This window comes from Mauremys reevesii, linkage group 1 (assembly GCF_016161935.1).
Source record: "Mauremys reevesii isolate NIE-2019 linkage group 1, ASM1616193v1, whole genome shotgun sequence".
NCBI lineage: Eukaryota > Metazoa > Chordata > Testudines > Geoemydidae > Mauremys > Mauremys reevesii.
The window spans coordinates 174,190,389-174,217,154 of NC_052623.1; the positions used below are offsets into that span (position 1 = coordinate 174,190,389).

The 26,766-nt window shown below is 43.7% G+C and overlaps 1 pseudogene; it reads right to left on the reverse strand.

The window, feature by feature from the left end:
* Positions 1-1,482: 1,482 nt before the first annotated feature.
* On the reverse strand, positions 1,483-26,438 carry LOC120407833 (annotated as a pseudogene).
* Positions 26,439-26,766: the final 328 nt, after the last annotated feature.

Sequence of the window (26,766 nt, forward strand, 5' to 3'; positions counted from 1 at the left end):
TGGGGGGTTGTTTTTCTTTTTTAAAATATTTACATATAGCACCTAGAGGTCCCATTATGGTGGGCACTGAACAAACACTTAACAGGAGACCACAAACATTTACAATCTAAACAGGGAAGATCAACAAAGGACAGTGGCTGAGCCAGAAATAGAAACCTAGGTCTTCTGCATCCCAGTACAATGGTCCACACTACCTCTGGGGTGTAACTAAGGCCTTAACTGGGCCCTAGGCATACAAGTTCGACTTAAGTCTTGATGTGACAGCCTCAGGTGCAGTTAGATGGGAACAAAGTCACTCCATATAGTGATTGTGGAGGATACCAAAACCATAGATCTAAAGTAATCCTCATGAAGTGCCCATGGGAGAAGGGCAGGGATGAAAGTAAGATGAAAGACTTACCGGTACAGAGACCTGACTCTGGGCCCCTAGAAGGGGTGCAGCCTCGGGGGTCAGCCTTCCCCAGCCAGCCCTTCCATGCTGTCCGGGGCTCCAGCGGCAACTTAAAGGGCCCGGAGCTCTGGCCACTGCTGCAGTAGCAGAGGCTGGGAGCCCCAGGCCCTTTTAAATCACCAGGCCCCGGGGCAGCTGCCCCTTCCTCCCTCCCTCTGCCTCACCCCATCCGCAGCCTTGGGCGGGGAGGGGCAAAAGGGACAGTGATGATAAAGTGCTGCCGCAGCAATGCTTTAATGTCAACTGTGTATGGGCTGGTGTCAACAGCCACTTCTTACCAGTAAGCCGTACTGGCCTGTATCAGCTCACTTTCACCTCTGGGTGAGAGAATCAACAAGGTTCAGAGAAAGTAGTTATTAATTAGACTGCTTGGTATTGGTTGGTAGTATGTATTACTGTTACAGGAATCTCACACGCCAATGGACACTGGCTCCTGTCATGTGACAAGCATATCTGCCTTGGGAACCCTGAACCAGGTCATGTCACTAGCCAAGAAATAAAGTTGCAGTTTCTTGCCAGCACTCCAGTATATCACACCTTCATTACAATTAACACAACTATTTTCCTCTCCATAAGATCAAATGACTGGCTGCAACAACTAGAGGCATGTTTGGGTGGGAGTGCAGGTATAGGGAGAGAGAGATAGATGTGATGAAAGTCATCTAAAGAGAGTCTTAGGGCCTTCCTCAAACAAAAAAACCAAACCAAATCAAAACAAACAAACAAACAAGCCACAACAAAACAGAAGATGGCAAGGAGAGGTACCAAATGAAGCAAAAAGGAAGCAGATTTCAGGACTAAATGCCCCACATTAGCATAAAGTCACTTGGAGAAAAGGGACAAGATAATGACCTTTGATCACCTCGAGTCTCCATCAATGAGCCTTTTTATCACCCATTCAATACAGATCGTGATCTTCCATAACAAAAACCGCCAGTCTGGGGAATTGCTGGCTATTTGCAAGATTATTTTTGTGGTGGATCCCATCAGAGCAGGTAATGGGACAGGTTCTGTTCCTCCAGGAGAAATGCTTATGGTCTCTCTTTCATGTGGCTTGGAGACTTCAGCTGAGTGCATGGCCTGGGCTGCGGGGGCACTGCCTGGTACGGAGTTTGAGACTGTGGAGGGGGTCTCTGCTGCTGACATGGCTGCTTCTGGGGAGCGTTAATTGGAGATTGAGGAAACTCCTGATATTTCAGTTCATCACCCACTTGTTGAATTTGCATCGGTGTCTCATCATCTGAAATTACAAATCCGCCAAGTAATTAGTTAATGACTCGGCATGAGTCATGTCACCAGTACAAACAAACAGAAGATAATCCATGCTGGTTACAGAAGGAGTCTGCAGGGCAGCCTGTGCCTGTCTTAGTTAGGGAAGCTGCTGAGATCTTTCCTAGGCCCTGTTCCTCTAATGGGGTCAAGGGTTTTCACTGCGCTGGGGTTAGTGTTAGCAGAGGTAGCACACAGAAACTAGTGCCTTTTAGTTATCTGGATATTTTGGAAATAAACAGAAGGGCACTAAGAAAAAAATTAGTCAAAAAGGAATGTGGCATTGTTATTTATGGTGAAAAGCTACTACCTAGGGAAAGAGGCTTGGACACTGGCAAGCAGTCAAATGCTTGCATAGTTTAAGTGGTATGGTGTTGGGGACCCTGTTTATTTCAATGAAATAATCAAACCTGAATTTGCCATCTACTCCAGACTACCCATGGCCCATCTGTTGGCTGGTAGGGGTCACGATGCTCATAGGGTATTTCAGTCAGTTCCATCCCCTCTTATCTGAGTGCGTCTGCTCTGCTGCACAGCTACAACAGCTTACCAGAAAGCAGGAAATATGCCAAGGAGACTGAACTCCTCTCTCATCTTTGGAGGTGATCCCTTGAACACAGGGTTGAGACACATCAGCAGAGGGCAGCATAAAATAAGTTTGCCCTGCTGCTGTCTGTAGTGTAATTGGTCTGCAGGTAAATAGAGGATTCCATACACAAGGGCAATCAATCTTGTACTTTTTACCAATACTAAAAGTCCTTCATATAGATGAAGTAAATTAATGGTATTTGGCCCCATTATTACCATTTCTGAAAGGCCAGTGACCATGTATGATTTTATTTAGGGACTGAGTCACCCACTGGCTCAGATATTGAACTGATACTAAACTCCTGTTGAACCATTCCAAAGGACCTAGTTACCCTGACGGTATCTAACACAGAGTTAAATGCACCTTAACACTCACTGAGGACAAGGACAAGTCGGTTTTAAAATTGTGTCAATGGATCATGGGTAAATCTTTGGTTCCAGTAAAGTTACCCATGGCCGCTGGCAAGATGTTAAACACAATAGTCACTGTCTACACTAACTGCTAGGGCACAAAGTTAATGAAACATGGTAATTAAAACAAACTGTTTCCCAGAAACTGGGAGTGGGCGACAGGCAATAGATCACTTGATGATTGCCTATTCTGTTCACTTCCCCTCAAGCACCTGGTATTGGCCACTGTCAGAAGACAGGATATTGGGCTAGATGGACCCTTGGTCTCACCCAGTATGGCCATTCTTATGTTCATGACTCCTCAAGGTCATGTTCTAACATGTCTTAGCTTTCTAGTGAAGACAAGCCTAACAGGTCTGGAGTTTGGGTTTGACTCAGATGAGCAACCAAAAGTTCAGTTGCACTATCCAAACCTCTCAGGTCTGCAAGTTCAGACTGGATATATTCCAAGAAAAGGCTATTGGGAGATTTATGGTCCTCCCTATTTCTGGTCAAGCCAGTCATACCATGAAAACATCTCATGAACATGTAGGACTTAGTTAAACCCTGTTCACTCTAATGATCTGATTTACCTGTAATGATGATTTTATTGTTAATTATTTATAACTAATACTCTGTTGTATTCTTGAATTAGATTTCTCTCATTACATATCTCTTCTTCTTTTTCTGTGACCACTAAAACTAAAACTCAGTCTAAATTTTCAAAAATTACTAGTGATTTTTGCACACCTCTATGTTCAGGTACTCAAGTTGAGACACTTTAATGGGGCCTGATTTTTAGAGGATGAATATGATGGGATAGCCTAATTTTGGCAATTAATTTAGCAATTGATCTTTGATTATCAGCAGATAAGTATGCCCAGTGGTCTGTGATGGGATGTTAGATGGGTTGGGATCTGAGTTACTATAGAGAATTTTTTCCTGGATGCTGGCTGGTGAGTCTTGCCCACATGCTCAGGGTTTAACTGATCACCATATTTGGGGTCGGGAAGGAATTTTCCTCCAGGGCAGATTGGCAGAGGCCCTGGAGGTTTTTCGCCTTCCTCTGCAGCATGGGGCACGGGTCACTTGCTGGAGGATTCTCTGCAGCTTGAGGTCTTCAAACCACAATTTAAGGACTTCAATAACTCAGACATAGGTTAGGGGTTTGTTATAGAAGTGGATGGGTGAGATTCTGTGGCCTGCATTGTGCAGGAGGTCAGACTAGATGATCATAATGGTCCCTTCTGACCTTAAAGTCTATGAGTCTATAATAACAAAACCTCTCTTATTGCTCTGTACTTTCTGAAAATCTGGTCTCTTTAAAGTGTCTCAGGCTGCATATCCAAAAAAAAATGGAGGCACCTCAAATCATTCTCTAGGCATGCCTACATTTCAAATGCAATTAGTGAAGTTGGTTGTCTTTACATATATATAAGTTAATGAGAAAGTGTGTTGGTGAGATTCTCAAGCTTACATGTAGATCAAGGATGTTCAAATAATCATGGATGCTTCTCTGAGACAAGCTTTTGGACGGTCTGTTCTCTCCTCACTGGTAAATAATAGTCCTTGAAAATAGCACTGTCTTGTTAAAAACAACCATCAATAACCAAGATTAAAACTGGCAATTTAAGCGTAGAATTTCAGTGTGACAAAATTCAGTTATTTCTCTCTCACTATTTTTGAGCAGTTTGTGGAAAGAACTAGGAGTTTTTAAGTGGTCAGACAGCAACATGAAAATTGCAAGGGCTTACCCTGTTCATATCTTTCTGCTCTCTTCTTCCTGATACAGGCAGAGCCAAAAAGATGATAAAGAAAACTGAACCTCCTGCAATGCTCCTGATGAGAACAATGTCCAGCAGCCCTCGCTCAGAGAGAAGAAGGAGATGTCACAGGGAGAGAAGAAAACTCCAATGCAAAGTCTGGAATTTGGTCCCAGTGATCTGGAGGATGTACACATGTGAATCTTATGACATGGATAATGATAATGATATGAAAACCTTGTAGTTATATAGCATCTTTTGTCCTAGTGTTAGCCAAAAGGACTCGTTTCCCCCTGGAGCTTACCTAATTACACCAAGGAGGCACGGAGACAGGAAGACGAGTACCACACCCTTTATTGATCGGTCAGCTGAGCGGGTGCTCTGATCGGCTAGTGCCAGAAGAGAGACACACCCCACAAGCCCGAACGGGCCTTTTTATAATACACTTGGGGAGCCAAACAAGCTGATAAGCAAAATAGCTGACATAGGTAAATACACGGCCTTCAGTCTAATAAGTTCTGTAAGCTTTCCAACACGGTTTGGGAAAGCATAGCATAACTTTGGTTCACTCAGGCCTAATACAAAAAGGCTTCATTAGCACTATGGTTTTCCAACAGTTCTCCCCCCTTTGAGAATACTCACCAAACCTTTTGGCTGAGTTTTCTCACACTTTGAGGCCAAAAAGCAATGAAGCTCTGCAGAAATATTTACAACTGCTCTTTTAAGCTTAGTCACCCCCAACCCAGGAATGAATGCATGAACAAAAGAGTGGAACCTTGTTCATTTAACAACTAAGGGATCGGGGCACTGACTATAACTCACGTAGGTATACCCAGTGGTTTAATTTCCCAGATGTCTCGGTGAATAATTTAGTCCCATATGCATCCTCCCCATGGACCCGGCAGGATTCGGTATGTGGGAGCCCACACCCACCCTAACCAGTCCATATGCTTGGAAGGAGCACCGTAAATGTACACACTTTCATCCAGAAAGTGTCCAAATATGTTTCCATGACCACAGATCAGATGGTACTTCAGATGTGTCTGTAAGGGCAGTGGGCCAAATCTGGTGCTCAAGATTACTCCAAATGGCCATCAGCTGGTCATTCAGGAAATCCTGAATTTCCAAACATACTAGATCCCACTGCAATGCCTGCCCAGCCTCAGTGATATTCAATACCATCCCTGTCGGTAACTTCCAGTTCATAGAACTAAGGGTGGAAATTACATGTAACTCACCAACTCCAGCCTATACTTAAGATAGCTGAGCTTCAAAAATAAGGCTAGTGGCCTTTTCTAGTTGGTCCAATTTTTTTATGTTCTTGGCTTTGAAAAATATTTCAAATGACTGTTGTACTATTGGCCCCAGCCCACAGGGATCTGGTCAATTTCCTTTCCTTCTATAGGAAATAACCCAGGCTCTTTGTTGTGCTAATCTAATGGCAGCCCCTTGTGAACAATTTGGGTATATAGAAGTGATCTGATAACTGGATAAAGGGAATGTCATTTAAAATCCAGTTAGGGAGGGCAATACATGCTGAAGGATTTATCCAAAACACAGGGCGCAGCCTGTAGAATAAACCCCAAAATCCAATTAATACCACATTCCCAAGCATGGATCCCACAAGTTTCTTCCTGCCAGTGTATAATTTTTTGTTTCTTCACCAGGATTAGTTCTCAATGTCCTTTTTAGTCAGGAATTCCTGGACTTTGGCAATGTCAGTGGAGTGAGTGTTCCTTCTCCTTTCCCAAAACAATCGTAGTTTAGCATTCTACAGGGGAGAGATTATCAGCACATCACCCTGTAATAGTTTTTGATTTTTCTAGAAAAGTTCAAATGCACAGTAGGTCTGTCAGCGGACAAGGGAGAGGTTCCTAGCACGTCACCTTGTCCTTTTTCCCTGCTGTCCAGAAGGCACAGTGGAGCTAGAAGAAGGAATAGGCTAATCATCAGTAGGAGAGTTCTCCTGATGTGGACGGGTCTTTTTGCAGTGAGAATCATGGGTCCAAGCAGTCAGTCTTTGGCACTTCACAGCGGTGTTGGTAATCAGCAGGACTCAATAAGGGCCTTTCCAGCGTGGAGCCAAAGCAGTCTTTCGTTGGTGGACCTGTACATTGATCCGGTCTCCAGGTTCCATGGAGTGGCAGGGCTGCTAGGGTCTTCGGGTAGTGCGTCTTTACCTGTGTAAAAAGGAAACCTAACACATTGCATTAGTGTCTTTGCAGATTTCAATGGCCTCTACCTTATCAGTTAGATAATTTGCATCAATACAGATGCTTTCTGGCTTGCTTTTTACTTTTAACTCCTGCTTTTAAACACTGAAAGAAAACATCACCACTTATAGTGCCTTAGAGCCTAATAAATTTTCATTTACATAGCACTGTATACATTCTTTAGCTAATTCAACAAAATTGTTCATAGCCAAATGATTGCAATCTAATAATTTCTTTGCCTGAATTTATTTACAAACATTTAAAAAAAACACCAAGAACTTTTCTCTTTAGCATTTTTACAAAGTTCAACTACTATTCCCTCCAGCAACTACAGAGTTAACTCTTCACTCTCCTTCAAATCACTTGCTCTTTCCTTATATCACTTGCTTGGCTCCCAACAGCCACTTACCAATTCAAATCACCATTCCAAATATCCTTCTGAGTATTTGAAATCCCCATGCTTACACTCACTTACTTCTTCCTTCCACTAGACCCTCAAAAGTTTCCAACCTGTTCTCCAAGCTCTCTGTCTGTTGCCTGCCCGCCTGGGCCCGATCCTTTTTTTTTTTTTTTTGCGCTGAACCGTTTCTTTCATGGGCTTCTGCCCCCACCCTTCTGGTCTTTTCCCTAAAACATTTTATTCACGAGACTACCCGAGTCCTCCTGTGTGAGGCTCGCCACCTGGGCGAAACGCATGGCTCACTGGCATTTAACTATTTAATTGCCTCTTGTAGCAAACACACTGCTGTTACGGCGTATGCTGAGCACAAATGGTTAAATTTTAACAAGTCCCTGAAGGACTGGTACTTGCTTAGCCAGGGCTTCCTTTTCTAACTGGAAGTCCTGTCTCAAGGCCTGCAACTTGCCCTGGGCGCAGGTTTGAGTTGCTGCCTGGTTCATGATCTATGCTCTTAATTGCTCAATTCTAGTTATCAAATACACATTTTTTTTCCTTTTCTCCAACTAGTCTATTGCCCAGTCCTGCTATGACTGGGGGTAGATCCTTTCACCTGCCACCCTTCCTGGTCAACCAGGGTGGAGAGAGGAATGCTAAACCCTTCTCCAGTTCTCAGACTTACTGCAGCTGAGAATGGGCACACCTTTAATTATGCAATCCTCAACATATAATACCAACAATACCAAACAGAACAAACATAAAATAACAAGGGTAAAACAAATAGATGCAGGGCTCCCCCATTCTCTATTGCTCACCAAACTGTGATAAAATTCTGTTACCAATTTATCCCTCATGTCAGGTGATCAGGCTGACACTGCAGGACGTTGCAGGAGGATAGAGAAAATACACCATATAACCAAATTTTAAAGCTTCATTAAAAATGATAAAACAACAATGGAGAGTGTTGGGAATGCTCCCACATCACTCAAGAAAAATATGAATGCCCCAAGCCTTAAGCCACTTCAATACTCACACATGTCCAGACTGGCCACGTCTGTGTATAACATTCAGAAAAGGGGAATAGGTGGACGGGAGATTATCCTGTATACAGCTTGTTCAGAATTTCCAACATGCTTCCGCTCTTGGGAGGGCTGTTCTTTTACACCCTGGAATCTCCTGAGGTGTCTCTTTCAGAGATTCCAGTCCAGGTCAGCTACCTGTGGCTTCTCCAGTGTCACCAAGCTACACCAGCACCAGCATCCGTCACAAAGTCAGACTGTTGGATCTCACCGAACAGTTAAGCTTTGCAAATGTAATCTCAGTTCTGTAACTTGTACTGCCTTTGGTTTGCCTGTTTCTATTTTTCCACAGCCAGCTGGGGCTGAAAGCAGTTTTTCTTTATACTTAGCATAGTCTGCACTGATTCTTGACCTTGAGCATAAAGCAACTTTTTTTTTTATCTCTGGGCGAAGCTGAGTTTTAAATTAACCCGTTCCTAGAAAAATTGCTCACACTGTGTCAGAGGCTTTTCTTTGGTGATTAAAAGCTCCTCTGAGATATATGATCTTATCTAGATTAAAGGTACCTTTTAATGGGCATTGTTTAGATGGATCTTCACGCGTGTGAAGATTCCAATCCTCTAAATACCTGCAGGTTTTAGGACCATAAGGTACGTACATATAATATGCTGGGGTACCCTTAGGGGGTGAGGTGGAATATTTAGACTATCCCTTACCCATTTTTTACTTACACACGCAGAGAGGGTGCCCTGTCCGCGCTAGCGGCTCATAAACTAAGGATCTTTCCCTACAGGGCACTCACACAGGAGAGACTAACGAGGATGACCACGACTCTCCTACACCTCCCTTCAGCAAAGAGCGTCGGGTAGTCTCTGAGAGACGGCGCCGCTTACTCTGATTGCGTCCAGTGAGATGATCAGACTGTCAGGAGCCCACACAGAAAGGAAAAGGGGGGAGAGAAGATGGGTTCACACACTCCTAGACCCGGTTATCACAGTTTCGGCTTCCAGTACATCAATATAACGAAAAACAAAAGTACCCCTACCAGTAATAAAAACAACAGCGTAGTAGTCACATTCCCATAGTCGTTCGGCACGGCCCCTGAACTAGTGGAGTTAACAGAATTATTCATTAGCCGTGGCTGTACCTAGGTATCTTAACCAAAAACCTGTTAGGGGCCCAAGGTCCAACCCGCACTTCGGGGGCGTTAATCCTCAAAACCCAGGAGGTAACGCACTTACCACGCCCGGAGTGGCCACGTCTGGCAGGTGGACTCCCCTCTTCTGGTACTGTCTTGCCTCCATGTCGTTTGGAGTTCTCTATAGAGGGGGCGCAGCCGTCCCGGTTGATTGCAGCGACTCAGAGCTCGAGCAAACCAACAGCCCGAGGTGGCCACTCTCCAGAGTTGTCCTCGACCGCCGGTCAGCGCCCCCTACAGGGAGAGAAGTCCCATCTGGGTCGCCATTTGTTAGCCAAAAGGGCTCGTTTCCCCCTGGAGCTTACCTAATTACACCAAGGAGGCACGGAGACAGGAAGACGAGTACCACACCCTTTATTGATCGGTCAGCTGAGCGGGTGCTCTGATCGGCTAGTGCCAGAAGAGAGACACACCCCACAAGCCCGAACGGGCCTTTTTATAATCAGTAACAAACAACTTAGCCTACGTTTGTCTACGTCATTTGGTTGACCTGTAGAACCTGTACATGCATCTATTAGGGGATAATTGGATACGCAGGATACATATATCATTTTGTGGGGGCTACAAGATACATCTGTTGAGGATACATTTGTCATTCTAAATGGGACACAAGATACATCCGTTGACCCTTTGTACTAGATACTTTGGATGCATACATGTGAACGCAGCTGCATACACTTGGGGAGCCAAACAAGCTGATAAGCAAAATAGCTGACATAGGTAAATACACGGCCTTCAGTCTAATAAGTTCTGTAAGCTTTCCAACACGGTTTGGGCAAGCATAGCATAACTTTGGTTCACTCAGGCCTAATACAAAAAGGCTTCATTAGCACTATGGTTTTCCAACACTAGCATCTCAAAGCATTTTCACAAACAAATTAAGACTCATAATACCCCTCTGAGATAATGTTAAGTATTATTATCCCTATTTTACAGAGGGGTAATTGAGGCACAACAAGGTTAACCACTAGCTTATGGTCACAAAGAATTCTGCTTCCTGCCAAGTTTTCATGGAACACAGAGTTATGAAATGTGTGTGGGATGTGCTTTATTTGATGAGTGTTCTAGGGAAAGTTTGAGGCAGAATTCACAGGAGTACCAAAAAGTTTTACCTAAGCAACAGTAGGTGTCATCTTGCTGCTAGTGATGGTCAAACCTCAAAAGTCTTGTTCTAGATTGGCACACAAAGATCTGAATGCCCTTCTGGCCCTTTTAGAGATTTTCAAAATGCTTTGAATGGGCAAAAGTAGGGCTCACATAACAAAATGTGAAAGGATCTGGGGCAAATTAATCTGAAATACAGATATTCAGTGAGAGAGAAAGTGGGAAAGTAGCAATGCCTGAAAAAATAAAGGGGAGAGCGAACAGCAAATTAGACACAAGGGTAGGGGGGGAAGTGATGTGGCAACAACAAAGAAAAGGCCAGCACAACCCTGGCCTGCATGCTTTTTTTTTATAATATAAAAAGTTTAATACCCTTATGACTCATTATCACTTTCCTCTCTGTTCCCTCCCTACAGATCTGTAGAGTGTTTCTTCTTGAGATAACATTTCATTGTTTAATTAGAGAGAGAGAATCCCAGTCCCTTTGTCCTATTCAGTTTTGAAACACAAGATCACTCTAGCTCAGGTAGGTCTACACTGCGCACCTTACAATGGTGTGGCTGCGCTGCAGCAGTCATGCTATTGTAAGGAGCGCTGTGTAGCTGTTCTTTAGCACCAGGAGAGAGCTCTCTTGGCGACAAAATATAACCACCGCCAATGAGGGGTGGTAGCTTCATTGCCAGGAGAGCAGCTGATGTGGCGCTGTCTACAGTGGCACTTTTTGTTGTTAAAACGTTTGCCATTTGCGGTGGGGGGGGGAGGAGGAGGAGAGGGCATACCCCTGAACCACAAAAGTTTAACAACGAAAGTGTCAGTGTAGATATAGCCTCAATAGACTGTGGCTCAGGATGTCTCCTGCGGCTCTTTGCAGCACGTGATATTAAAACACTGAGTGGTTTAATTATTAACCAATCAAGATGCTTTTATTCTGTTATTAACCAATTAAGTTACCAACTTGCACTACCTTATTTGCTGTGAGAATACACACACACACACAAAATATTTCCCATCATACTGTTTGAATGTTTCATTTACAATAGTAATATTCATAATGAATTCACACTGCTGTGGCTCTTTTGGGTAATGTTGATCGCTAACTTGGCTCCTGAACCACTGAGGTCTGAATATCACTGCTCTAGTTCATGGAGAACCCACTCAGACATGGCTGAAGGGAGGAGCAAACTACCAGTTTACCGAGGCAAAATTTTTGCCACATCATCCCATCTGGTAGAAGGAGTTACAGGATCCTGCAAACCCTCCCAACAACTCTGCTCTCAGGGGTCCATGGATACAGGAACTCTATTCCATCCATACAGAGCCTGGAGTCAACTTGTGGGCTCCACTGACCACCTCCTTCTCTGTCTCAGGCACAGAGCTGGCACTAACTGGGGTGGCTGCTCATTAGCAACCAGGGAGAGGACCCAGAGCTATATCTATCTTACCATGCTCAAAGATATAACACCTCCCACCTAGGTCTGTGTGTGGAAAACTCAGCTCAGAGCAGGGGGAAGAGGAAAGCAAAACATCAACTGCTGCTCTATCTCCACCCACAAATACCTCAGATACTACGCAGGCTCTCAGACACTAAGGTGGTTGCTTGGGACATAGGGAGACTGCAGTATTTCCTCTCTTCCATACAGGAGGCCATCAGTCCAATTAAGCAAACACACATTGAAGTTACTATGGGAGAGAAACTATGCTATGCAGGGACAACTTGGCACGAAAGGTATGGGGAGGGGGAAAATTACATGAAGGCTTTACATCATAGAGCAGAGAGACAATAGTCTCCCTCTATGCATGACTGCATCTGCAACTCTGCATTCAGTTTTGGGCACTAGAAAGACTGGAAAAGCTATGTCAGTTTAAAAAAAAAATACATCCCTGCCTGCCATAGCTATGATGGTATAAGTGTATAGGCCAGGTCTTAGTCACATTGCTTAATGCACAGCTGGAACGTGTTCAGATATGACAGTATAACTAACTGCAGTATAAAAACAGACTAGACTAGAAATTGTCTTAGCACTACAGAGGAAATGAAGCTATGAATAAGCTGGTTTCTGTTTCTTATTATGCACAGGAAATTGCTAATGGAGCTCCCTTTGTAGAATATCTATTACTGGCGATGGTATATAGCCAGAAATAGCCCGTTGTGTCTCTGAGTCCAGGTTGAAGTTGCAGGCACATCAGTTGGAGAGGAAGAAGCAGCAACTTTTTGAATTTGCTCAGTGTAAAAGTAATCAGTCACTGCAAAAAGCCTGAAAGCCCTCAATGCTAACTTACAGTCAGTAATTTTTCAGAGTACAGCACTTCAACTAGAACACTAACTACTGAGCAAACACTGTAATCCATCTACTGAATAAAATGTATGTGGATGTGCAAAGTATGGCCCTGATTCTGCTAACACTTAAGCAATTGCTGTGGGCTGGATAAACACTACGCATAGATTTTAGGGCCAGAAGGGACCACAGTGATCATCTAGTGTGACCTCCTGTATAACATAGGCCATAGAATTTTATCCAGTAATTACTGCATCAAGCCCATAAATTCAGTTTGAGCGAGCATGAATTTCAGAAAGATATCCTATCTTGAAACATTCTAGACACTATGGACAGATGGCTAGGGTCCTGATTCCTAGCTTCACATGATGATGCGAGAAGCTAAGCTTTTACTTTTAAAAATATGAAAATTAATATTTAAAATCAAATGTACGTAAGTTTAAGAGGGAAGGTACTATACATCTGGCTTGGGTTATGGGGGATTACAAGTATCGGTTACAAGGTTCACGAGGTACATACATATCACATAACCAGCATAGACTCAGACTAGGGTGTGGGAGTTTTTAAGGCATCAGTGGATAAGTGGACTCAAGTATGTCACCCATGGAACGTATTAAGAGCATAAGTACATGGGTGACATACTCGAGCATAAGTACATGGGTTCATCAGGGAAGGAAGTGGGTTATTTCCCTGGTCAGCAGTCTCAGTTACTCAACCTGGTACTGGCAGTGTCCCGTGATCTGTTCCGTGTAGACATCTCTGGACCACCTGATGGTGTTGGACACCATGAGCTGTCTCATGAGCTGGGCATAGCGTCAACCGACTCTGCACTCTCTCAGTATCAGCTCATCTAGCTATCTGATCCTAACGGGCATCAGATCACTGCACCTCACATCACGAATCAGGGTAGATAAAAATCAATGATTTAAAAAAGTTTTTAAAAAATCATTTTTTTATTTAAATGTAATTTTTTTTTTATAAAATGCTTTGTGAAGAAAAAAAACCTATCTAGAGATTAATTAAAACTATCTGAGCTATAATGCATCTCATCACGGAATAGGGATAATAAATTCTATAGTATGAGACACTATATTCATGTAATGTTTAAGAAAAGTTTTGTAAATGAGTTCCAATAGTTCATGGATTAGGGACCTAATCTCATGCGATTCCAGGGGCTTCTGTATAAATTATTTAGGTTAATCTTTCTATCTACCCCCTGGGACTTGGTATCTTCTAGACTGAGCACTATCAGAGATGCTTAGTTTTGAAGTTCTCCAGCTGTGGATGTGTCTCCCCAGAGATAACATGCTTGTTAACAGCAAAAATGTTTTAAATATATAGAGGTGAGAAATAACAGACCTCAGTCCTATTGTCTGGCTGCATGTTTGTGCACACGGAGTCAATCCCTTACCTCTCCCTAAAAAGTGCAAAGTTTCAAAAAGTTCAATGAATAGAAGATTGTTGGGGGAGGAATAGATCTGGACAATGTGAATGTGAAACAGGAGGGACAGGCAGCAGAAACAAAAGTGTAACTATTTGAGTAGCATATTCCAGAAGTCTTGAGGTCTTTCTGAGTGTGGCCTTCACCAGGACTGGTGCAACCATTTAGGTGACTTAGGCGGTCGCCTAGGGTGCTAGGATTTGGGGGGCGGCATTTTCTTCAGCAGCGACCACAGCGGCCAGATCTTCGGCCGCCCCGGTTGCCGCCGGCATTTAGGCAGAGGGAGCTGTGGCAGGGGAGCGCGGGGAGGGCTGCCTGCAGCAACTAAGGGCGGGGGGGAGGCATGCAGGGGAACTCCCCAGCCCAGCTCACCCCTGCCCTGACTCCTCCCCGAGCACACCGTTGCTGCTTCACTTCTCCTGCCTCCCAGGCTTGCGGCACCAATCAGCTTAGGCGCCGCAAGCCTGGGAGGCGGGAGAAGTGAAGCAGTGACGGCGTGCTCAGGGTGGAGGCGGAGCGGGGTGAGCTGGGGTGGGGGTGGCTCAGGGTAGAGGGTGAAGGGTGGGGAGCTGCCGCAGGGGGGTGCCTCAGGGTGGAGGGGGGGAGCTGCTGTGGGGGGGGAGCTCAGGGCGGGGGCTCAGGGATAGAGGAGGGCGCAAGGTGCAAGTTTCGCCTAGGGCATCCTTGCACCAGCCCTGGCCTTCAACGATTTGAGATCTACCATACCATTCTCTCACTAGAAGGAAAAACCTATAACAATAGTAGGCCATAAAAGAGACCCAGTTTGGGAATAAGAACCATTCAAGAAATATGTTTGCTGATGATGTTTTAAAGAAAGTCATACCAGTAAATTTGTGCAAGTCACTTAAGCACTTGGATTCAGAGACTGTTAAAGTGAAAATCTCACTTTTAACAGCAGTAGCTTCTTCTGCTGGTGTAGAAAGAATATTTTCTTCTTTTAGACTAATTCATTCCAAATTGAGAAATCGTTTGGGACCGGAAAAGGCAGGAAAGCTTGTTTTTCTTTTCCAGATTATGAACAAAAAGGAAAATGAAGGTGAAGACAACTGAGTGAGCTGCAGGAGCCAATATTTGAAGTTTCTCATGTTGACTTGGCTGACATAGTTGCTTTAAATATTTCATTTAACTATTTTATTTAAAACAATGTTAACAAAAACTTGATTTAAAAAAAACTTGAATATTTAAATTAAAAAATTCATATACTTGTTTTGTTAAATTATATGTTTGCTGTTGAAAGAAGAAAAACCAGAATACATGTTATTTTAATTAAATAAAACAATTTAAATGTCTGTCTGGTGATGTTCTCGTCCTAGTACAGCATGGCAAGAAAATCCTTAAAATATTAATGATTAACTTGTTGAATTGGAGATATTTATGAAGTCATTGGAAGGTGAACTATCTGCTTCAATTACCTTTAATAAATGAAATAACCAATCATTCATTTTCTGATTAATCTGAAAAGTTTTCAAAATAAATCACTTTAAAAATGTATAGTGTGTACCTTCTAAAAATGAAACCTACATCTACCTCTGAGTTGTGAAGAATGTGTATTAAGGTTATAACCACCAACAAGAATGCACTTCTATGTAGAAATCCATGATTAAATCAAGTCTTCTTGTCTAGTGATTTAAATCAAATCCACCCTGACACTAACAGATTTTGTCCTCTCAACATGCCTAAGAACTACATTCACATGTCACAGTTGGGAAACTGAGGCACAGGGTAGATTAAGTCATTTGCCCAAGGTCACACAGGAAGTCAGTGGCTGATCTAGAAATCCTATCCCAATCTTATTAATCCCAGTCCAATGCCTTACGCAGTAAACTTTGAAAAACGTGACCCAAGTATAACGGATATACTGATGCCTACCCGAGTCAGCATGCAGTCTGTAACAATAGCTCAGAGAGTGTTGATTTGAGACCACTTGGTCACCACTTCAGAGCTTTGCTGTGGCAGCAGGAGTCCGCACACAATATAATTAATGCTTTAACTGTTCTTCCTTCTTTGCTGTGCCTCGTCTCATGGCCCCCAAAGTCCCAGTAAACTTCACCACTAGGCCATTTGTTTGATGGTGGTAAGGGGTGGCAACGAAGTGGTTCACCTCATAAGCTTCCCAAAGTCGTTTCATGGTCTCCGCCAGGAAGTTAGTTCCCGAATCTGTAAGGTTGTCAGAGGGCCAGTCTTTTAGATGGTAATAACTATCCTTTTGTGAGGAAAAGGGAAGCTAGTTGAGATGAGATGGAGCTGTTGCAACACTTTTCCTTCTAAAAAACTTTCTTGGATGAAGGTAAAGGGAACCAGTCAAAGATGTCTGAGTTGACACTGGTCACCTCCATTTAAACAGCAATTATCCCGATAAAGAAAATATTTAAAAACATTAAAGGATTTCTGCATTTTTTCCCTTCATCTTATAAGTCAAGTTAGTAGAAAAAAAATCAGGAATGAATGTCATAGTAATTTTTTTTTTTAAATTCTGCTCATGTTTCTTTTCTTTAGAATTTTTTTTAAAGGTCATCAAAATCTTGACATTCATAAAATTCCAATCAGCTGTAATAATTGGTCAATAAACAAAAAAAAAATTCCAAACATATTCCCCCCCCCTTTTTTTAATTCAAAATACAAAAAAATTCAAACCAGTCCTGCTTATAAGGGATGGAACAGGTGAACAGTAAACAGGAGATCCAGTTAATTACAAATAAAATGGGGGCCAGTTGCTGATTTACTAAATTGTCAGGCTTCAGATGCAGCAGTTCAACATTAATGCAGGTTGTAAACATGCAAGCAAGCTAGTAGGCTCAAAAGCAAGGCATGAAAACAAAGTACTGTAGAAGGAAAATCTTCATGTTACAGAAATTTGTGCAAGATCTCAGGCTTTTTCAGCAGCCTCCTGTTTTAGGAGACTGCTTAAGTATTCCAAATATACAGAGCAGTTCTGCTCCACATCACACTGGTTAAACAACCTAGAGGTATCAGGCCCTTGAGTGGCTGCTTAAGAAAGGTTTCACTGTCTGTTGTGAAATCAGGGCTTGAACTGGGCAGCAGCACATGTACCAGCACTCTCCTGAGCTGTCCTTTTGGGTTCCAAAATGTGTGTCTTATGGAGAAGAACACAAACTTAAGGAGCCTAGCGGAGTCCAGGGGTATATTTGAACCCCAGTTAGGGGAGCCGAGCCCAGCAGAGCATGCAAACAGTTCAAACATCTCTGCAATCCATTGTGAGGAGCATCTCATTTTGATGTCTCAAATGGGTTATTTTGTGGGAGGAGCTTGGAACAGTCCTACCACCATTTCCCCCCGCCCCCCCAGTTTAGACCCTTGCCTCCCATCCCTCCCAAATGTATAAACACCAGGGTTGGATATTTTAGCAAAACAAAGGCTCAGTGTGACCTGAGGTAACTTCTTCCATTGTTCTTAGATACCATTCTGTTTTCCTGGCAGAGTTTGTGGCTGATGTGAGAGAGAAGAAATCAGACAGCAGAGGGAAAGAAGGGAACAGAGAGACTCACCTGGCAAGAGAGGAAAAGGAGGAACCCACCCAAGAACAGAGAAAGGGAATAGATGCAAAAGAGCTAACCCTTCAGTGAAAAGGAGACCACGTGGCAAAGTTAGAGACCACAAGGAAACAGGATGGAGACCCATTCAGCAGAAGAGAATGGGAACAAGAGGGCTCACCCAGCTATGGTGGGAGGGATGTGGAAGGTGACTCACCCTGAATACTCAGAATTAAGTTCTTCTCCACTTGCAGACTTCCCATGTCATTGTACACAGTCACTTTGTAATTTCCACTGTCCTCTTCCACCAGGCAGTCTATTTTCAGGGTTCCACTGGGGAACATCTCATACTTTCTCCTAACCTTGTAATATTTCACATAAGAATCTTTGCCTTTCATGAGGTGTAATGAATTTTTGAGCCATGTTATTTCCTGTTGCTTTTCCACTTTGAAGTCAGGAATGTTCAAGAAAACAGAACCATTCTGAATACCATATACTTTAGGGGCTTCGTTTGCAGAACCTTCAAATAGGGGAAGAACAATACAGCCCTATTAGTGTCTGTCCAAAGGATCTATGGATGAGCGTTAACGGTAGACACTGCAGCATTAAATAACTTGGTCACAAAGTTAAACTCCCACATTTCCATTATTTCCCAAACCATTCCTCATTAATAAGGAAAGCAGCTAAATAAATGCCCACATATCAGGCCCTCAAAGCAACTCCCAAACATTAGTTAGTTAAGCGTCCCAAACACCCCATTTTAATTCTGAACACAGATAAGTTATGGGCCAAATTTTCAGAAGTGCCCTTAGGAGTGCCTTGGTTTCGGAGGAAAAGCAGCAAAGAGTCCTGTGGCACCTTATAGACTAACAGAAGTTTTGGAGCATGAGCTATCGTGGGTGAATACCCACTTCGTCGGATGCATGTGCCGCAGGACTCTTTGCTGCTTTTACAGATCCAGACTAACACGGCTACCCCTCTAATACTTGGTTTCGGAGGTGGTCCTTTATGACACTTTGGGCCTGGTTTTCAAAGGTGCTGAGCACCTGCAGCTCCCAGTAAATAAGGCTTGTGAGCACAAATTTCCTCTGCAAATCAGGCTGTTTTATGTGCCTCAAGATGGGCACCCACAACTGAGGCAGCCAGAATTACTCAGACCACTTCTGATGATTCAAACCTGTGGCCAAAGTTTTCAAGTGACCAGTGATTTTGAGTGCCTCAATTTAAACTTGAGACAGGTTAAAGCCCAGCTGCTCTGCGATTTCTGAAAAAAATCAACTTCCTTTAATGTGTCTCGAGTTTAACACTGAAAATCCTTAGTCCCTCTTCAAAATCTTTGTCTAAGCAACTTCCCTGAGGTCACACAGTGAGTGACAGAGGTGGGAGTAAGACCTAGAGGTCCTGTCTCCCACACTGCTGTGACCTCAGCCTACACTCCCTCCCTCCAAGAGCTCTATTACATGGGTATGATCATCCGATAAACACAGGCCCAAAGGCAGGTTTTTCCCTCTTTTCAGGTCACCTTTGACTTCAGTGGAGTCAAAGTGGAAGACTTGGACAAATAACCAGGGAGGAGTATAAAAGTATTGCTCAGGCATGCGGGAGTGAAATTAGGAAGGCCAAATCACACTTGGAGTTGCAGCTAGCCGGAGATGTTAGGAGTAACAAGAAGGGTTTCTTCAGGTATGTTAGCAACAAGAAGAAAGTCAAGGAAAGTGTGGGTCCCTTGCTGAATGAGTGAGGGAACCTAGTGACAGAGGATGTGGAGAAAGCTAGTGTACTCAATGCTTTTTTTGCCTCTGTCTTCACAGACAAGGTCAGCTCCCAGACAGCTGCACTCTGCAGCACGGTGTGGGGAAGAGGTGACCAGCTCTCTGTGGAGAAAGAAGTAGTTTGGGACTATTTAGAAAAGCTGGACGAGCACAAGTCCATGGGGCCGGATGCGCTGCATCTGAGGGTGCTAAAGGAGTTGGCCGATGAGATTGCAGAGCCATTGGCCATTATCTTTGAAAAATCATGGCGATCGGGGGAGGTCCCGGATGACTGGAAAAAAGCTAATGTAGTGCCCATCTTTAAAAAAGGGAAGAAGGAAGATCCAGGGAACTCCAGGCCAGTCAGTCTCACCTCAGTCCCTGGAAAAATCATGGAACAGGTCCTCAAGGAATCAATTCTGAACCACTTAAAGGAGGGGAAAGTGATCAGGAACAGTCAGCATGGATTCACCAAGGGCAAGTCATGCCTGACTAACCTAATTGCCTTCTACGATGAGATAACTGGCTCTGTGGATGAGGGGAAAGCAGTGGATGTGCTATTTCTGGACTTTAGCAAAGCTTTTGATACAGTCTCCCACAGTATTCTTGCCAGCAAGTTAAAGAAGTCTGGGCTGGATGAATGGACGGTAAGGTGGATAGAAAACTGGCTAGATGGTCGGGCTCAACGGGTAGTGATCAATGGTTCCATGTCTAGTTGGCAGCCGGTATCAAGTGGAGTGCTCCAAGGATCGGTTCTGGGGCTGGTTTTGTTCAATATCTTCATTAACAATCTGGAGGATGGTGTGGACTGGACCCTTAGCAAGTTTGCAGATGACACTAAACTGGGAGGAGTGGTTGATATGCTGGAGGGTAGGGATAGGATACAGAGGGACCTAGACAAATTAGAGGATTGGGCCAAAAGAAATATGATGAGGTTCAACAAGGACTAGTGCAGAGTCCTGCACTTAGAACGGAAGAATCCCATGCACTGCTACAGACTAGGGACCGAATGGCTGGGCAGCAGTTCTGCAGAAAAGGACCTAGGGGTTACAGTGGACGAAAAGCTGAATATGAGTCAACAGTGTGCCCTTGTTGCCAAGAAGGCTAATGGCATTTTGGGTTGTATAAGTAGGGGCATTTCCAGCAGATCGAGGGATGTGATCATTCCCCTCTATTCATCACTGGTGAGGCCTCCTTTGGAGTAATGTGTCCAGTTTTGGGCCCCACACAAGAAGAATGTGGATAAATTGGAGAGATTCCAGCAGAGGGCAACAAAAATGATTAGGGGGCTGGAGCACATGACTTATGAGGAGAGGCTGAGGGTACTGGGATTGTTTAGTCTGCAGAAGAGAAGAATGAGGGTGGATTTGATAGCTGCTTTCAACTACCTGAAAGGGGGTTCCAAAGAGGATGGATCTAGACTGTTCTCAGTGGTAGAAGATGACAGAACAAGGAGTAATGGTCTCAAGTTGCAGAGGGGGAGGTTTAGGTTGGATATTAGGAAAACCTTTTTCACTAGGAGGGTGGTGAAGCACTGGAATGGGTTACCTAGGGAGGTGATGGAATCTCTTTCCTTAGAGGTTTTTAAGGTCAGGCTTGACAAAGCCCTGGCTGGGATGATTTAGTTGGGTTTGGTCCTGCTTTGAGCAGGGGGTTGGACTAGATGACCTCCTGAAGTCCCTTCCAACCCTGAGATTCTATGATTCTATGATTCCCTTTGTGCAAAACAGATAATACCCAGTTCACAAGGGTGCTACTGCAAGTGGCTGTCCAGCACTTGAAGATGTTAGGTGTCACATAAGGGCTAAATATTGGTATTATTAAGAAAGGTAAAGGCTGTTTAGCCTTATTCATGTTGTTACTTATAAAGAAGCATTCATCTTCCCATGGTATGTTCTGTCACAAGATCTCATGCCCATTTATCTCAAACTGAATCTAAATCTAAAAATAACAGTCTCTGCATACTGAATAGTAATAGCAGATTGGGTTTTTAGAGCACAGGTTTTGCCTGAAGGTGACTTCAACTGAGAAACTGACTCCACACAAACATTTGTGTAGATTCATAGTCCAGACTGCATAAGCAAGTTGATAAATAATATTGAAACTATCAGGTTAAATACATGCTTGTAAGTTTCAAATAAAATAAATCCATTAACAGCAAAACTTTAATTCATAACTAGGGATTATTCAATCTTCCATTTGCTAAATTAATTCCCCCTAATCTACAGGATAAAACTGTACTGGTAGGCATGGTTAGCTACGCCAAACTATTTTTTACACAGTGTAAATTCTTTTCTCCATAGAGAGAAACTAGGTTTATAAGTCTTTTATTATAATATATCATCCTTTAGTATAAAAGTTTTCATTATATCTAGGATATGATAAAATATATCATAGAGATGAAAACTGAAAACTAATTGCTGCTTTGTGGAATAGTAATATTGGAGTCAATCCAAAAAATTAGAATACCATGCTTGTGCAGCAAAATAATTATTAGACAAATCTGAAAGGGACAACCCATTGGAGCCTGTGAGAGGATGAAGAGTTTCATGTAGGGTGACCAGATGTCCCAGATTTTATAGGGACAGTCCTGATATTTGGGGGTTTGTCTTATATAGGCACCTATTCCCCCTCAGCCCCGTCCTGATTTTTCACATTTGCTGGCTGGTCACCTTAGTTTAATGCAATGCGTCCATCAGCCCAAAGGGAAGCTATTCTTGAGCTATCACAGTTCTTAAAAAGCATTCGGCATTTCTAATGAAACATTCTGAAATCACTCACTCTTGGAAGTGTAACTAGTTTAATAATATTCGTTCTCCCAATAGGTGTTAACAGGAGCACCAAAGTCCTTTGTAAAACCTGCAGCATTTTTGACAAAGAAAAAGAATGTAATTCAGATACTTGCTACTCCTCAGAATTACTGCCAGATATTTAGTTATTACTATTCATTATTGTTTGTATTGCATATTCTATCATTTATATTTTGCATGTGTAGATGAGGGAAAGTTGATCAAAATCCTGAGGAAGGAAAGCTCAATAGGATTCCAATTGATTAGGAATCCTGATAGGTCTTTAAAAGTTTGCTTGGTCTCCCAAATCAGTGGAGCAGAAGTCTGAGCGTAATGAGCACAAACAAAACAAAACAAAACAAACATTTAGTCCTCTATCAGAGGGGTAGCCATGTTAGTCTGGATCTGTAAAAGCAGCAAAGAGTCCTGTGGCACCTTATAGACTAACAGACGTATTGGAGCATGAGCTTTCGTGGGTGAATACCCACTTTGTCAGATGCTCCAATATGTCTGTTATTCAATAAGGTGCCACAGGACTCTTTGCTGCATTTAGTCCTCTGTATAGACAATGAAACAATATTTTTGATCGTGCCAATTGAAATACTCTGCAAAGGATAGTGATCAGAATTTAGCTACAGACTGCTCAGTTGCAGTCACAAAGAGGATGGGATGATTCATATGCAGTGAACTAAAAACAGCTGCACTTATATTACTTCACCCATCTGAGAAAAGAAGTATTCACTTTTAAAGTTTCAAGCATTTTAAGCAAATAGAGCCATTCAAGGAAATCAAGAGTCTATTTTAAATCCATAGCAAGAATATATTCCTTATTTATCTAGTCCTTGTACAGTACATAGAAAACATTAAACAGTCATCATAAATGATCTACTGTTGAATTTATTCCTGTCATTCATGAATGCTTCTTGTGTACTGAATCCACTACTTGTTCTAATCTATAAGCCACAAGCAACTAAGTTTTTAGGTCAAAGTTTTAAAAAATAATTGCTATGACTATAAATAATACCAATAGGGATGTACCTAATGTAACTTACGACCTAGACCAACCCCACCCTACCATATGATCATTTGTATCCATCACCCTTTCTGTTAATATTCCTGTGTAAAAAATACTTGCACTATCAGTTGTTTCCCTTTAATAAAATGTTTGTGACTAGAAAAGAGAAATGGGTCTACATGATGCACAGTGAAGTCACTCTTGAATAAGGTTAAGGAAAAAATGCAACAGCAGCTTCATTGAGGGCAGTAGGAAAAACTCCATGCTGGCATTTACCTATATTAATACATGTCGGATAAAGGATTGTTAACTTGAAGCTAAAATCATGTACAAAGTATTATTATAAATATTATAATAGCGAGCTCAGGCCGTGGGTTCCCCCATAATGAAAGCTAAATAAAATAATAATAGCCAAGAGATCTTACAGCACTTCGCAAAAGAAGGTAGATATCATTATCTCCATGTTACCAATGGGAAAAGTGAGTCCATGTGCTTAACAATGATGGCTCAATCCTACAAGGAGCTAAGCACTCTGCCCCAACAGCAAAGCATTTGAGTACATGTTTCAGTCTAATCACGTGAATAGTTCTTTTGAAGTCAGTGAGACTATTCCCATGCTTAAAGTGAAGCATGTATTTAAGTGCTTTGCCTGGACTGGGGACAAAGTGCTGAAAACTTTGCAGGATCAAGCCTTAAGAGTATTAGGGTGAAATCCTGGCTCTATTAAAGTCAATGACCAAGGATCAGGGCCAGGAATCTACCATAAAGATCGCATTACCAGTTCTCCAAATATCTGATCTGCACAGCTTCATAAGGGCTAGCTACAGTTAAGAGGGCTGTGTAACACTTTAAATGATTTATCTGCACTGGACTTGCTGTGGCAATAGCGATAATTCTCCTAGAGACAAGGGGCCAAATTCATCTCTGATTTTAGTAGAGTTAAACCAGGGAAGAATGTGGCCCATGATATTTAAGTCAGATCCAAGTATTTTATCAGGTCATCCATCCTGCCCCAAGCTTCCCTATTTAGATTTAAGTAGAAGATATGTGGCAGAGGTAGGATCAGTCATATTTAATTATGCTTACACATTTCTATATAAAAAGCACTATTAAAGGAATAATTTAAAATATATTGGTGTTGGGGACTTTAACCCCGACAGCAAAATTCGTTGTCTGATCACAGAGAGACAGGCAACACCAGCAAGGTCCGATCTAAAAGCTCTTTATTGACAAGTGCACGCGTCAGTAAAGAGCAACTCGTCTCCAGTGAGAACCAGCCTCTCTTTACAGCTTAGCATTAGCCTATATAGACAGTTTTATTACGTCATACATCACTCACTTGAGCAAAACCCACCCCCCTTTGTTTAACAACTTAAAACTAGACACTTTTAATATACACACATGCCTAGACTTTATGTCTACAACTTTAGATTATTAATTATATCTTAACAAAACCCCAAAAGTTAGAAATACAGGGGAGTTTTAAACAAACCTATAACTCAACCACAGAGTTAGAATCTGAACCTTGGGATGCTAGAGTTTCTTATCAGTTCTTCAAACACTGCCCTTAGCACAGCTGATGCTATGCCAGGAATGCAATCTCTGGTTTATCTCATGTTTTCCAGGGCTTTGTGAAACAATGCTGCTTCTCAGTACTTTTCCACTCTGGGATTACCCAGAAACCTCTGTTAGCCTGACTTCAGTCAGGTGGGCATAACTGGTTTTGTGCTACATCTTTATTCAGGCCTAACATTGGTAATAACTTGCTCCTCAGCTATTACTGAGTCAGGGGACAGGCTTAAAGTGTGCAGTGTGGACACCACCCCAAGTTCTCATAACTAGGTGAAACCGTGGGACAGTGCACTTATAGGTCCCACCTTGAAAATTATAGCCCTATTGGAACTGGGTCACGGAGTCAATTAACACTGTGGCATAGATAGGCCTAATCAGCACCCTGTTAAGCTATTCATCACCCTTATCTGGGTACAAGGAATGGATGTTAACAATCTACCACGCTTTCAGTGCCATTTTAAGCAAAGCCAGCCTGTAAGAGCAAACAGCCGGTGCAAACTCACCTTTTACACAGGAGAATAAAATCACCAGGCACTTGGCTAGAAAGATCCCCCTAAAGTTCGTTTTCAAAATCATAGTTGCAAAATGCCCCTGCGGGAAGGAAACCCCTGGCGGGGGAGATGAAGTTCTAGGGTGATCAGCAGCCTTTTGCTGCGGCAGCTGTGGGCGGGACGGGGAAGGGCTGGATCAACCTTTCCACGCTGCGCGGGGCGCCAGCAGAAGCCCAGGACTCTTTTAAATCGTGGGCACCGGGGCAGCTGCCCCATTTACCCCCGCCATGGGGGAACAGGGGCTGGGTTTCTATGGGTCAGGGCCGCCCAGATGGGGGGGGTGGGCAATTGCCCCGGGCTCCGCAGGCGCCCCCATGAGAATGGCTGAGGCTCCGGGAGAGGGGCGGGGACGGAGCCTCAGCCCATCCAGGAGCGTCCCTGGTTAGCGCTGCAGCGCGGCTCCGGCGGGGCCTGAGCTCCACCCCGCTCAGTGCCGCGTGGTAAGGGGGGCTGCGACCTCCAGGCCGAGCGGGGAGGGGCCCCGCTGGAGCCACGCTGCCACTGTCGAGGGAACCTCCTGGATGCGCTGAGGCTCCGGGAGAGGGGGGAGCCGGGGGTAAGGGGCTGGGGCCGGGGCCGGGGGGTTGCTAAGGGGCAGGGAGTCCCGGGGACAGTCAGGCCACAGGGAGGGGGCAGAGGTTAGCGGGGCGGTCAGGGGACAGGGAATGGGGGGGTTGGATTGTAGGCATTCCAGGGGTCTGTCAGGACTCAGCGGGGGAGGAGGGGGGATAGGGGTCGGGCAGTCAGGGGACAGGGAGCAGGGGTGGGGTCCTGGGGTGGCGGTTGGTGGGGTCTCTGGGGGACTGTGAGGGGACAAGGAGCAGGATGGGTCTGGGATTCTGAGGGGGGTGGGCAGTTGGGGGGCAGTGTTACGAATTACGCCAATAGGCCACGCACTGTTCGTTCCTAGGCTGAGGCACATAAACAAACCCAAAATACGCAGAGTGTCCAAATACCAAAGTTTTATTATGCTGGAGCGTGGTGCACCCCTGCTAGTCAGGGGTGGACCCTGGCTACAGGTTACAGAGGGTTTATATACCTTTTAGTAATGCATACGAGCCTCGTGCATCGTAAGCTTTAAGCCAATAAACAAGCCATTTTCTTATCTTTAGCTTATCACAGCTAAACATTGTCCTCATGCTGGCCAGCGCGTAGTCCAGCTGTTATCTTGCATACTGGAATTTCCCTTAATTGTGCTGTTGCCAACTGTTTTCCTGTCCTTTTTCCTGTTTATGGTTTTACCTTGTTTTAACGCTGTCCTAGGGACCCTGGTTCGTGATGTGCTCGCTTTTAGTTAATGGTGGACCTGGGCCTCACAGAATAGGGGAACTTACAAAATGCTAACTGCCCTTAACAGGCAGGAAGTGGGTAGGGATCATATAGGGGGCAGGGCCAGGCTGTTTGGGAGGCACAGCCTTCCCTACCCTAAAGCTCATTCAGCAGTTTGAGGCTTGCAGAAGAGCCAAG